This window comes from Dipodomys ordii, unplaced genomic scaffold, assembly GCF_000151885.1.
Source record: "Dipodomys ordii isolate 6190 unplaced genomic scaffold, Dord_2.0 Scaffold73, whole genome shotgun sequence".
Taxonomy (NCBI): domain Eukaryota; kingdom Metazoa; phylum Chordata; class Mammalia; order Rodentia; family Heteromyidae; genus Dipodomys; species Dipodomys ordii.
This window is the reverse complement of record NW_012267289.1, coordinates 8655205-8670729: the sequence shown is the minus strand read 5'-3', so window position 1 is coordinate 8670729 and position 15525 is coordinate 8655205. Positions and strand designations below refer to the sequence as shown.

Genomic DNA, 15525 nt, shown 5'->3' with positions numbered 1-15525 from the left:
GATGACTGAGGAAAACTATACTTTAACAACTGAGTTCATCCTCATAGGATTCAATGATTATCCAGACCTGAAAACGCTCCTGTTTGTGGTGTTCTTTGCCATCTATCTGGTCACCATGATGGGGAATCTTGGATTGATGGCCTTGATTTACATGGAACGCCGACTTCACACACCAATGTACATCTTTCTGGGAAACCTGGCTCTCATGGATTCCTGCTGATCTTGTGCCATTACTCCAAAGATGTTAGAGAACTTATTATCTGCAGACAGAAGGATTTCCCTCTATGAATGTATGGCACAGTTTTATTTTCTTTGTTTTGCTGAAACTGCAGATTGCTTTCTTCTGGCATCAATGGCCTATGACCGCTATGTGGCCATTTGCAGCCCACTGCAGTACCACATCAAGATGTCCAAGAAACTCTGCGTTCAGATGACCACAGGTGCCTACACTGCTGGAAATCTGCATTCGATCATTCAAGTAGGATTATTGTTTAGGTTAACTTTCAAATGTTATAGAATCTTCCTGTTCTCACCAAAGTGGAGAGAATGTTTAGATATTTATTTATTAATGTGCCTTTAGCTCAACTTCCAAAGACATTAAAATAAGCTTTGACTACCAGATTTCCACAATTGCAACTGGTCCTTAAAATTCTCATTCTGCTATTCCACAAGTAGACCTTTGCTGTAGGTTTTCAATTTGATTTTACCCAGTTGGAAATGTTCCCTTTTATTTACAGTTTAGCAAAGCATTTTTATCCCACATTTGTGTTGGTTTTATCAAAAATATTCCTTCATCAATCGACATGAAAAATGGTCATTTAATCTTTTAATCATGAAAAGAATCTTTTAATGAGGTGGATTACATGATATATCAACCCACCTCACAAAATGTTAGCATGAAGGAAAACTGTGAGTAATTCAGGGAAATCTAAAATATATAAAGTTAAAAATAAAAACTACATTAGAGTATGCTCTTCATCTAGATTTTACTAAGATCTTTTTGAAAGTATATTGTTGGCTTTATAAAAAACTTCTCACAATTTAAAAGTATAGATGCATGTTTCTCTTTAAAGTATTTGGGAGTATTTAAAGTATTTAGAGTATTTGAAGGTTCTAGCAGGGGAGCGCAGCTACTCCTATACCCTTGACCAAAAACCAGTCCTCCTCTATGGTGGATGGTTGTCCTGTCCTCTTCGACCAAACGCGCAGCTTCGGGGAGGGATGTCCATGGAGGTGAGGGAGGGAGGGGACACCCGCCTAGCCAGCCAGATCAGCCGAATCAACACTGGCGATCAATGGGGTGATAGATGTCGCAGCTAGATCACCCTCACATCTGAGGCAATGAGGTTAAAGCAAATAAACTTTACTCAAGATTACTTGAAGATTATTTTGCTGATTTTTTGTATTAACTTTCTAATTTTTATATTTCACTTCACTATCAGTTGTATACATAATGTAAGAGAGAAACTTGTCTTTGGTTAGTTTGAAGGAAATGATATTAGTATAGCTTGTAAAAAATATTAGCATTTACAAAGAAAACTAGGAGGTGTAGTAAGTTTAGCCAAGTTGATCAACTTTTCCATTGAGTGAATTGACACTATCGTCATGTTGTACAACTCTCAGTGGACATTAGGAAATTTTATTTTTCTTATTGTCTTTAAGTAGTTGTATAAATGAGTGATCATTTAACGAAGTAGTTTTATGATCAGTGTTGATCAATGTCATTTCTTTCAACATTTTCACCGACCCCTCACCACCTACCCTTCCCTCACTTTTCCTAATTTTGTAGGCTATACATTGAATATTTTATTGCATTATCCATGCCCATTTTTTCTTCATTAGCTCATTCCTCTCCTCATGACCACAACCTTTTCAAATGCTTGGTTCATGGTTTTGTTTGATGTAATATTGATTTTGCCTTTCTAAAGAATTACAAATTTGGAGGAAAGATGATTTGGATAGTAATAAGTGGGAGAAAATGAAGGATGGGTATCATGTTCAAAAAGAAATGTACTCATTACCTGACTTATGTAACTGTAACCACTTTGTGCATCATGTTACAATAAAAGTTTAATTTAAATTAAAAAAGGAGTAAATTGTAAAAACAAAAAAAGAACATAATAAAAGAACTAAACTGTGTTCTCCCTGAATTTACCAAATTTCTGTTAATATATTTGTTAGTATTATTTTTTTGGAAGATGGAATATTGGAGGCTTTATTATGCCATTAGCAGGCTGCAGGCAGCCAGTTGTTAAGAGGCCTACAGCCCCATATATACGGTTAACCATAGTTAACATGGTTAGGAAACAGACCAGAGAAGAAAGAAAGAATAAAAACAATATCAACAAACCAGTTCAGCTCTGATGGAAAGCTGAATTGGGAAACCATGATGACTGGAGATGAGCCAGAAGACAGGACAGAGGACACAATCAAAGAGACACCCATGGCATGGCTTAATGACTTGTGCCGGTCCAGGCCTAAATAGGGTCAACACAGGGCGCAGGTCCACAGGAAATTCCCAGTCCCAGGCAAGTACTGACAAGTACAGTAACCTTATCAGCCAAGTGCCCTCACCTGCCTCTAGAGATCCGGGCATGACCTTCACTTGGGAGGCAAGGGTTTTTTCCTTGCCCCAACATGAAAACAAGGTGCCAGACCCTACCATCCATCATGTGGTCAATATGGCACCAGCCAGACCTGACCTCCCTACTTCATTCCCCCTTTTATTCTTATGTACATGAGATAAAATCATTGATTTCTCTGTAGGAGAGCTGAATTTTTGCCTGGGCTATTCCTGCCTGTAATTTAAGGAGTTTCCAGCCATTAAATTTGGCTTCAGGGGACTTTGTGAACTTTCTTTTCCCAGGTCAGGCAGGGGAAGGTTTACAAACCTATGCCCCACAGAAAGAATGTCTTACAACCAAAGTCTTAGGTTTGTCAGATACAAAGCAGTCTTTCACCAGGAATCATCTGCGTGTGATTGAGTTGGGCGAGTTCAGTCTACTTTCTCCATGGTGGAGGTGGTCAGGATGAGGATGTAGTCTCCTCCAGATTATTATTATTATTAGTAGTAGTAGTAGTAGTAGTATTTGTAGTAGTTGTATTTTGTAGTATATACCAACTGCTGAGATTTCTGTTCATTATCCAATAAGTGAGAAAATAACAATATTTTATGCTCACATATTCATAATAATATGACATTAGTCTTAAATCAGATTCATTTCCTTCTTTTTAAATTTTAGGTGCTCCATAGTCTTTCTGAATCTCTCTTGATTCCTCCTGTGACTCTCAAGGACCATGCCAGGTACAGAACTCCAAGGTTCCTCTTGTTTTGGTTAATAAAATTGATAGTATATTATTTTCAATTAGTAACTTCTTTCACTTTCTCAATTTCAATTCTGCTTACCTCTGAAATGATATATGAAGTCATCCATAATAACTTGTCCTTGTATATGAAACTGAGTTGAATTTTCCTCCTCTCAACTGAGATGGTACTTATTTGCCTTTATAACACAATTTTCATTTCACCAAGTGTTGCTTGTAGGTCATACCTGATTGTATACTCTGTATTAAATAGCTTAAATTCAGCAATCAGTTCATAGATCTTCGGAATTTTACTTCTCTACACTCTCCTTTTGCCCCCACCTCCCTTTGATATATCCATTCCTGGTGATGATTTTGTTGCACTTCTACCTAGTCTTCCCAAAAGATTATACTATTTGAACTCTATAAAAATTTGTCTACAACAAATAAGGGAAATAATGCAACCTTTGTTTTTCTGGATCTGGCTTATTTCACTTAGTCTAATTTTTCCAAGTCTTTCTATTTCCTTATAAATGGTACAATATCATTATTTGTGATAAGATAAATTTCAATAGTGTACATATACCACATTTCTTTGATCCACTTGTCAACTGACAGGCATTTGGGCTGATTTCTTTTCTTGCCTATGGTGAATAGTGCAGCAATGAACATGGTTGTTTTGGTGACTTAACTGTAGCCTTATTTATCTTCTATTGCATCAATGCCCAGGAGTGGGATTGCTAGGTAATTGGGTAGTTCTACATTTAATTTTTTGAGAAACCTCCATATTGCTTTCCAGAGTGGTTGTCTAAACTTACTTTCCCACCAAGTGTGTATTAGAGTTCCTCTTTGGCCACATCCAAGCCAGCATTTATTGCTGTTTCTTTCCTTGATAATGGCCATTCTAACTGGGGTGAGGGAGTAATCTCAGTGTTGTCTTGATTCGTATTTCCTTTTTAGCCAGAGATATGGAACCTTTTTCACGTATCTATTGGGCAATTTTTTTACTTCTTCTGAATAGTCTCTTTTTATGTCATTAGCCCTTTTATCTATTTGATTGTTGTTTCTTTGAGTATTTTTTTCAGGGTTAATTTTTTTAGCTCAGAGTATATTCTGGATATTACACCCTTGTCTGATATATAGCTGATCAAATCTTCTCCCATTCTGTGGGATATCTAACCTCAAACTCTATTAAAAAGCTATAGGAATGAAAAAAGCTTGGTACTGACACTGTCATAGGCCTGAAAACCTAGATATCTACATGCAGAAAACTAAAAGCAGAACTTCATAGATCCCTTTTCAACAGCATAAATTCAAATGTAAGCCTGGAAATGTAAGCCTGGAATGTAATGTAGGCCTGGAAATGTAAGCCTGGAAACCATCATACTGTTGCAGAAGGGGTAGCGCTTATTGGCATAAATCAAAATTTTCTTTCTTTATTTTTTAAATTTTATTTTATTGTAAAGGTTTTGTACAGAGTGGTAACAGTTACATATGTAAGGCAATAAGTACATTTCTTTCTGAGCAGTGTTCCTCCCTCCCTCATTTTCTCCCACTTTTCTTCCCCCCAACTCCCTTCCCTTCCAAGTTGTAAAGTTTATTTCCAACATAGTGTCCAGTGAGTATTGTTGTTGCATTGGTTTACCCTTTGTCCCATCATTTCAGTGATTCCCCTTCTCTTCCTCAAGTCAGATAAACTTATATACAAGATAAAGGGTACTGAAATCAGAAACAGTGACCACAGGGAACAAACCAGAAGAGAGGAAAAAAAGACAAGAGAAATAACAGCAAACAGTACACTAACAAAAAAGAAGGAAAAAGAAAAACAAAACAACCTCAAAAAAATCTTCTTGCTTCCATATCACGGAGATCATTTTGATTAATGAATATTTCAACACATTCAGTTCACTACTGATTCATGTTGATAAATAACATTTTGTTGTATTTCTAGCAGAATATCACACTGATTTGATCTGAAAATTTTAGTATCTTGATTATAAATTAGCATTTTCTAATTTTCCATTTCCTGTAGTATTTGGAGAAAATTATTATCAATTAAAAACATTTTCCCAGGGGAGGTATTTGTTTCAGAATGTTGAACCATTTTCTCTTTATTACTTTCTAATTTCTTAGACTATAGATAAAAGGACTTAATAACAAGATTATTAAACTATAAAAAATGGCAATGCAAATATCTTTATCCACTTCACTAATTGAATTTGGTCTTGTACACATAAAGAACAGAAAGCCATATAATATTGACACAGAGAAGAAGTGGGATGCACTAGTAGATAAGGCTTTGCCTCTTCCCACTTTGGATTTCATTTTGAATATAGTGAAAAGAATATAGGAATATGATATTAGGACTATAGCAGTAGTGAGAATTAGATTTATATAGTGAAGTATTCATTAATAATACTCTGAATCTTACATATTTCTGTTCCTATGTTCCCATTTTCATCTCTAATTTTATTAATTTAGATATTTTCTTTTCCTTTTTTAGTTAAAAAGTTTTTGGCTTATAGTTTATTTTCAGAGCTTAATAAGACAGTCTTGTAGTAAGGTTCAAGAGAATACAAATATTTCTTAGTACATCATTAAGATAGGCAGTTTATGGGTATTACATGACATTCTAAAGTATGTAAATTCTCACTTGATTCTAACATTGTTTTGGTACCAGAACAGTGGAAAATTTTAGATAATTCATATAGACTTACTATGGAAAGAATATTTAGATTTTTTTGCTTCTTCAGTGCTGAAGATTGAACCCAAGGCTTAACGTCCCCCAACCCTTATTTTCTGAGATAAGATCTAGGTAACTTTACCAAGGTTGGCCTTAAATTCTTGATCTTCTTGCCTCTTTCTCCTGAGTACATGGGATCACAGGTATGTGTCAACACCAGGTTTCTAACTGCTACTCTGTACTACACTTAGATAAATATTCACCTTTTAAGTTATGAAAGATAAAGCTCTCTGCAGTGTATGTGTGAGACACCGCATAACAAGGTACTAGATGTACCATAAAGTAATAGGGGTAATAGGGGCAAATGATGAAAACTAAATGTTCAAATTTTTCATCTTGATGAGTGTAGACATAGGGGAGGCTAGGCAAAAAAAAAAAAAAAAGGAACCAAACCACCCATCTCCCACATTTAAGCAGATGCATTTTGCCTGTTTATAATGCAGGTTGACTTAATTCGGATGGAAGCCATTAAGGAAATCTTTGTAATTTAGGTTCTTCTGTAGTCATTCCAAGTATCATAATTCAATTTTTCCTGTGAATTCTGAGACAGTATTCATTTCAGTGGCTTGAAGCATTCACATCTTAAATCAGATAGCTCTTGCTAAGCTGTCAAATGTTGTTTTGCTCTTTGTTAACCCTAGCCATTAGCAATCTTAAATCTCATATAGAAGTAAATCTATGCTCACAAGTATTGATGGAAATGTGTGCTTGGACCCCTTTTCAGAGTATCAGATCCCTGAAGAAACAAAAAGGTCCTGACTGCTTTCGAGAACAAGGACCCCCACACTGCATTTGCAACGTCTTTGCAGCAGAAATCAGAAGGTCAAGGAGCCCAGATCTCCTTGACTAAATTATCATAATTTACCTAGAAGGTATATTTGAAGTTGATTCCAGCCCATTGCAACCATAATCCCAAGAAACTGTTCACTTTACCACACAGAATTCCAGCAAGATGCAAAAGCAAGTGAGAAATCATCTCAAAGCAGCATCTTTTACACATTAAAAAAACTCATTAAATCGCACTGCAAACTTCATAGCCTTAAGCTGATAAATTCCAGAGTCCTCTTAATTTCCTGATATGAAGAATCCATTTTCAAGGTGACAAGCAAGGTCAAGAAGAATTTTCTGGTTTTTCTTTGCCATGGCCCCATGACCTCCAGTCCTTCAATCGGAATCTCTCTCTTATTGCTTTCTGAATACACTGCTGGTAATGCTTGAAGAGATCCGTGCAAGAGTCCCTGGAACTGGCTCCTTTGAGGAACTTCTCAGCAAACCAGCGGTTGAAGCACTGGTTGTACTTGCGCTTCATGTTGGTGCAAGCCTCCCCGACGCTGTTCATGGCGATGGCAGCGGCATCCTTAGATAAAAATGTTAAAGGATCTGTCAATTTTGTTAATTTTTTCAAAGAAGCAACTCTTGGGGTATTTTTTAAAATAATTTTTATTGAGATTAAGTGATTATATACATTTCACAAATTTTTCAATATTATAGGATAGCGATATTTAAAGTCACAAACACATTTTAACCTTCACAAGGCAAATTGTCATTATCTTGGTCTATAAGTTGTGACTTTTATAAACTTTGGCAATACTATTTCCTCCACATAGGGTGAGATGTACATTTCTTTCCATTTGCTTAGTGTTAGCTGTTCCCTCTTTCTTTGTTTTGTTTATTCTTTCTTTGGTTTTTAAATTCTCTAATTTACTTATTTATTTAATTTTCATTATTTCTGTCTATTGGTTTAGGGTTGGGCTTGTTCTTGTTTTTTGTTTGTTTGTTTTGTTTTTGTTTTTGGCTCTGTTATGGGGCTTGAACTCTGGGCTTATGCCCTCTTCCTCAGCAATTCAGCTCAAAGTTAATGCTCTACCACTTGAGCCACAGTGCCACTTCTGGTTTTCTGGTGTTTACTGGAGGAGTCTCAAAGACTTTTCTGCCTGGACTGGCTTTGAACCGTGATTCAGCATCCTGAGTAGCTAAGATTGCAGGTGTGAGCCACTGGTGTCTGGCTTGTTCTTGTTTTTGAAGGAGCATAAGGTACATGAAATGTTGGTTTGACTTTTCTCTAATTTGTTGATGTAACGTTTAGAGCTATAAATATTCCTTTGAGTGCTGCTTTTTCTGTGTCCCAGAAGAGTGGGTATTTGTATATACATTTTTATTAAATTCCCTAATGTTTGAATTTCCCTTTTAATCTCCTCAATGACTAACTGATCATTCATCAATGAGCTGTTCAGTCTCCATGAGTTAGCGAGTTTTCTGTCATGGCTTTTGCTGTTGAGCTCTAATTTTATTCCATTGTGGATTGAAAGAATGCAAGAATAATTTCCATATTTTAAAATTTTTCACAGATGTGATTTGTGACCTAACATGATCTATTTTGGAGAATGTGCAATAGGCTGTTGAGAAGAATGTATATTCTGATGCTATTGAATGAAATAGTCTGTAGATATCTGTTAAGTCTAGTTGTTTGATGTTGTTATTTAGGTCTGAGTTTCTTTGGTGAATTTTTGCCTGGATGATCTATTCAGAAGTGACGATATGTTGAAGTTGCCAACGATCAATGTTTTTTGAACAATGTGTACTTTAAAGTCAAGTAATATGTGTTTGCTAAAGTTGGGTGCTCCAGTGTTTGGTTCATGGATATATAGAATTATCATATCATCCTGTAGTAGAGTTCACTTTATTACTATGTAATGACCTTCTTTGTTTCTCTTTATTAATTTTAATTGAAGTCTATTTTGTCTGTTTACTGGGGTCAGTTGCCAGAAAGATTTTATTCCAACCTTTCACTTTTAAAATGTGTCTGCTTTTGTTGGCAAGATGTGTGTGTTTAAATAAAATAAAATTAAAAAAAAAAGATGTGTGTGTTGTAAACAACAGACAGACAGATCTTTCTTTTTGAGCTAACTAGTTACTCTATCTTTTAATTGAAGGGTTAAGTCCATTGATATTGAGGGTTAGGACTGATTTATCTTATAATGCCTTCCATGTCATCTACCTTCTTAGGGGCTGTGCCTCCTCTGTTCTTACTATATTTATTTGGTTCTCTGGTAAGGAGCATTTTCTCTGCAACATCGTATTCTTGATTTTCTTTGTGAAGAACACCTCTAAGTATCTTCTTTAGTGCTGGTTTAGTGGAGCTATGATATAATTTTGTTAACATGACAAAGTAATATTTTGAGCTGGACTTGAAATCATGATCTAATGCTCCAACCAATTAGTAGACTTTTCTATATAAAATTAACTAAGGGATATTTTACAAAATGATAGGCAAAGAATGAATGGTTTGCTAATGTTTAATTAGCACATTAAAACATTTTCACTTTCATTTTTACATAATCTAAATCATATCCAGTTTTCTCTAACAAATATCTCAAGGCTTTAACATTTAGTTATCCATATACCATAATAGAGCTGTGGCTAGTTTTAAGTCTTGTATTCATATCAGACATTAGGAAACTTGGTATTAAAGTCTCCACCCACAGTGTGCTTATTCCTTCTTTAACTCTTTTGTAGAAATCAGTGTCTTTTTTGCTGAGTTCCATGGACATTTTTTATTTACTTGGTCATTTAAATTTTTTGACTCACTTACTTCCAATCTACTATATTTATTAGAATTCAATATCATTCAAATTAATTATAGATGTAATATAGTTTAGCAATTATAACAGTACAATTTTTCAACTTTAGAAATAATATGTTTTTAATGAATGATAAATATGATTTTTCTTCCAAAACTGCTAATGCCTATGATTTCAGAATATTTCAATTATGCAATTTTGGAGGAGTCAGAGTAGTTATACAAAGGGCATTGTTTTCAAATTAGTTTTATTAGTATTTCCTGCTTCTAATTCTTGTAGAGGCTGACCTTGAGATATTTTTTTGTCCTATTCACTCCTATGGTATGATATTATCTTTAGTTTTATTATTAGTTAAATGAATAAAATAGATTTCCCCTTCTTTTTTCACAATTGGCATTTATTAAATATGTGGGAGAGGGGGAATTCATTGTTATATGGTCAGATACTTCTACACTAGTTCTAACTTCATTCAAGTTAAAAAAATTGCCATAATTTCCCTTTGTATTTTAGTTGCTTGCCTTTGTATTTTAGAACTACAATTTTTTGCAGGTCCTGAATTGTGAACTCATGGCCTGGGAACTATCTTTGAGGTTTTTGTTTTAGTTTTTTCTCAAGGTTATAACTCTACCACTTAAGCCATAGCTCCAATTTTGGAATTTTGGTGGTAAATTGGGAACAAGAGTCTCACAATTTCCTTCCTGCTTAGAACCAAAATCCTCAGATCTCAGCTTTCTAAATAGATAGAAGTACAGACATGAGCCATCAGTTCCTGTATGTATAACAATTTTTAAATATTCCCTGGCATTATTATAGTTTGGAAACATATTTGTAGAAATATAAAACATACTGCTTTTGATCATTGTAACATCATAGGATGGTAATTCCACAGAAATAGTTTCTAACAGTTACTATGTGGTTTGGATAATACTGAATCAGAACATAATAAATAAAAATTCATTTTTCTCTTCACTAATACAAAATATAATCACGTAGGTGAATCACAAGTCAACCTGACTTAAGATTAAGTTGTTTATCAGAACAGCTACTTTATGAATTTACCTCTGCATTTGCTGATATTCAGAATGATCACTTAGGGTTGCATTATTTCTATCCATATGGCTTTAATTTAGGGACAAAAAAAGTAGCTAAACAATAAATGTATTAAAGTATTTTAGAGATATGTATTTTTCTCAGTGTTTACTAATATATTAGAAATCAATCTTTATGTTCTGAATTCATTGATAAAACATCTTATAGAATTGCTTAGCCACCTAATGTCCTTTGTTTTAGAGACAGTAAGAAGAAAGAATTTTTGTCTTTAAAACTTTGGGGAACGTATTTTGAAAATCCAGAAAAATGTCTTTACTTATAAGTCAGTGACAATAATATGGTAACTATAGGCCAAAATTAAAAGTTTTCCATTGACTCTAAAGGGATTCCCTTGGCATTGACATCAGAATATTTACGTAGAGATTTCTTTTCCTTTTTTTTTTTCAGTTATGAAGCTTGAACTCTGAGCTTGAGCACTGTCCCTGAGCTCTTCAGCTCAAGGTGAGTACTCTACCATTTGAGCCACAGCACCCCTTCCAGCTTTCTGGTGGTTAATTGGAGATAAGAGCCTCAGCCTCATTGACTTTCCTGGGCTGGCTTTGAACCATGATCCTCAGCTCTCAGCCTCCTGATTAACTAGGATTACAGGTGTGAGTCACCAACACCTATGTAGAGATTTATAATCTGAGAGGCATGACTCCCCAAACAGCAGTAAACCAAACAAGATTAATTATAGACACATTTTCAGATTCTGAGATAAAGTCAAATTGCTATCACTGAAGTCCACTTAAAAACCATCAGTCTTGTTTTTTCCAACCATGTGATCCTACCTCCCAATTTTGAAAACTGCAAAATAATCCTGGATAGAAAAGCAAGTTCTGCATTAATCATTTTAAGTAGGAATTAAGCCTATTTGGAAAAAAATTCAGATTTGTAGATAAGTGGATGCATCTATACCTATAATGCATGTGATAATAATCTTGCAGATTTATTCTTTGAAACAATTCCAGCACTGTGTTCTTTAGGTCCACTTAAATATCAGAAAATAACTGAAAAGAACTTTTTTGAAGTATAATTCGCATGCCAAAGGCTTTGAATACTAAATATATAAAACTATGAGTTTAGAATTACATACACATGTATAAAACCATTACAATTACTAATGTCATAATCATAATATAACTTTCCATTGGTCTACCATATCCATATTTTCCCTTGCATAGCTATGATTTTATGCACTAGAAAAGTGTTTAGCTCCTCATTAGTCTTCACAAATTTTACATTAGTATTCCAAAGGTTTGTAGATTAAGTCAATACCACTTAGGTCTTAATTTTCTCCCATTCACAGGTAAAAATCCATCTCTGGAGACATACCCATCACCTCTGTACTTCTTGATGCACTGGATTTTGGTCTTGAATATTTATGTAGAAATGAATGTTCATCTGAAATGCTCTCTTTGTCCTAATCTGCCTTTCAGTCTTTGTATGAAGCCTGAATCCCTTTTTTAAGATATGCACACATTTTTATGTACCAAGTAATTTCAGTCTCTATTCTAGGAAAAGCTCTTGATCAGCTTCATTTGAATATGCATCCATGGTAAAGTTTCATTTGTCCTCTAATAGACTAATTTTCTTTTTGGCTTAACAGAAGGCAATTCTCTCAGTTTCTGATAATATAAGTCTTCTGTGGATGTTAATTAGATTGGTCACAGATACTGAAATTTAAATAAATGCAACATTTTTTGAATATTAAGCAGACAATCAATTGAATTAGTCATTGCACAAAAGAGTCCATAGTAGAAGGGATGAGCAAAAAGCTGCACAAATAGGTGGGAAATAATGTCTTCTCCCATGTACCTCCCAATTTAGAAGTAAAAGTTCCTTATATATAACTGTACATAAAGTAGTTATATGTGTATATGCATATAATACAACTGTAATGGAAGTAGCTTAGATTTAATTAAGTATTAATAACATAACCTTACATTATGTTAAGTAAAGAAAGTTAGCCATAGAAAGTTTACCTGATCTCACTTTTTTGGAATTTAATGCTGTTCAGTTCATAGAAGTTGAGAGCATCATGGTGATTACAAGAAATTGGGAACATAAGCCAGGCGCTGGTGGCTCACACCTTTAATCCTAGCTACTAGGAGGCTGAGATCTGAGGATTGCGGTTCAAAGCCAGCCCGGGCAGGGAAGTCTGCAAAATTCTTATCTCCAATAAACCACTAGAAAACCAGAAGTGGCACTGTAGCTCAAGTGGAAGAGCGCTTGCCTTGAGCTGAAGAGCTGAGGGACAGCGCTCAGGCCCAAAGTTCAAGCACCATGACCAACAAAAAAGAAAGAAAGAAAGAAAGAAATTGGGAACATAGGAATGAAGGGTGGATAGGGAAGGATAGTCTGATAAGAACTGTTTTAGATAAGAGCAAGTTCTAGAGTGGTATTGAAGAGTAGAGCAATTATATTCAACAATGATGTACTTTAAAAATTTTAGAGCTAGAAGAATTTTGAAAGTATTCACATAGATATAAAACATGTTTGAGGATAGTGGGAGAACAATAAAGGAGGGGGTAATAATGCTTAACAAATGGACTCATTACCTTACTCATGTAACCGTAACCCCGCTATACAGCATCTTTACAATAAAATAAAATTTTAAAAAATATGTTTGAGAAGATAGGTATACTTTATTTAAGGTTTATGAAATGTACACATGTATTGAAATATTACACACAATACCTCATTGATGTTTCCTGATGAAGTTATATGCTAGTTAAAATAACTTTAAAATAAAGTGAAAAATAAATGCACTTTCTAGTGAAAAATAAATGCACTTTTCATCACAGAGACAATTGGTATTACCAAATATGACATTTTAAAATGATTTTTGAAAGTTGAATTAAATTTTATGAGGCAGAAATAAGTGGCAATTCATTATAAGCTGAAGAATCAGCAAATTAAGGGGAAATGTATGATTGCTTGAAATTCAAATTATACTTAGGAGGAGGAAGAGACATAAGTTAGTTGAGTTTTTTCAAATTATTATTATTATACATATACATTATACATATATTATATATAATTATATATAATATATATACATATATTATATATAATTATATACATATATTATATGTAATACTATTATTATTTCAAAATACTATTATGAAATAGTATTACAAAGAAGATACAATTCCATATGTCTTATCAAACTTATTATCCCCTCCCTTTTTTCTCCCGCTTTCCCTTCTTCCCCAATCCTGTCCCCCAAATGGTACAGTTTATTTTCAATGTATTGACTTAGGAGTGTCATTGTCATATTGGTTCTCCCTTTGTCCTTTGTCTCACCATTTTTGTTGCTCTCCTTCCCTTGCCTAATTCAGATAAATGTATATATAATACAAAGGGTACCAAAATCAAATACAGTAACAACAGGGGATAAACCATAGGAAAAATAAAACACAAAAGAAAAAAGAAATCACATAGTACATTAAAAACAACAGCAACAAAGAAAAACTTCTTGTTTCTATATCTTGGAGTCCATTTTGCTTAGCATCATCTTATATGGTCATATGTACATAGCTATTGTACTACTGTGATCCTCTTCTAATTTCTAAAATCCAAATTATGAATCATTACTCAACAATTTGTATTTCTTTTAGTTTCCTTTTAGGTACATTATATTAATAATTTAGTTTTTATGTTTAAATAGATATAAAATTCTATTTATTGATGTTGACCTGGAGATAACATTGCTACAGGATATCCACACTGGCGTAGACTTAGGCTCAGTTCAAAAAAAGTTTATCTAGTAAGTGAACAAAGTATTATTCATGTCTCTAAAAGTTTGGAGAGCATGGAACAATGATTTTCAAACTCTGATGGAAAAAACTGCCATGATTGATTACTGTACCTAGAAAAGTATTCTTCATAATTAGAATAATATAAAAACGTTCTACATTAAATAAAATGAGAGAATGTATGACAACTGTCGGCTCATCAAAAGATACAACACATGGAAGCACCTTCCATCAGTAGTAATCTTACACATGAAAGAGAAAGGTAAAAACAACCATGAGAATTCCACAAAGAATAAAGAGAAAAAAGAATAAAAATTAAAAAACTGACAAGAATTAGTATAAATATTACAATAATAACTCTAATTGATAATGAGCTTAATTAAAAGATCCTAGCTGCTGGGGACTGGTGGCTCACACCTGTAATCAAGCTACTCAGGAGGCTGAGATCTGAGGACTCTAGTTTGAAGCCAGCCTGGGCAGAAAAGTCCCTAATGTTCTTCTCTCCAATTAACTAGCAAAAAGCCAAAAGATAATGTCTTACAGGTTGGGTTGAAAACAAAATCCAAATGTTGCTTGCATAAAATGTATTTCACTGGGAAAGATGGGTTTAAAGTAATCAGGTTTAAGTATATTTTTTCAAGTAAAAGGCACACAATAACAAGTAAATTAGTTATTTATGAGAAAGCATACTTACAGACCAAATTTGTCAGATGCCCTAAAAATTAAGAGAGAATAACACATCAAGAGGCTATGACAATTATAGATATATATTCTCTAAATGTCAATGCATCCACCACAATAAAAAAAAATACTACTGGATAGAAAAGCACAGGTAGACTTGAAAAAAAAATAGTGGGTGATACTCCAATCTCATCAATAGGTTATTAAGATAAAAAATCCAGGGCTGGGAAGGTGGCTCAGTGGTAGAGCGTCTGCCTTGCATGCATGAGGCTCTGGGTTCGATTCCTCAGTACCACATAAGCAAAAAGAAAAAAGCCAGAAGTGGTGCTGTGGCTCAAGTGGTAGAGCGCTAGCCTTGAGCTGAAGA

General features: G+C 34.2%; 2 pseudogenes; one reads left to right on the top strand and one right to left on the bottom strand.

The window, feature by feature from the left end:
- The first annotated feature begins 1 nt into the window (after position 1).
- The window catches only part of LOC105991437, a 62047-nt pseudogene continuing 46523 nt past the window's right edge, over positions 2 to 15525 (top strand).
- Positions 7158 to 7385, bottom strand: LOC105991477 (annotated as a pseudogene).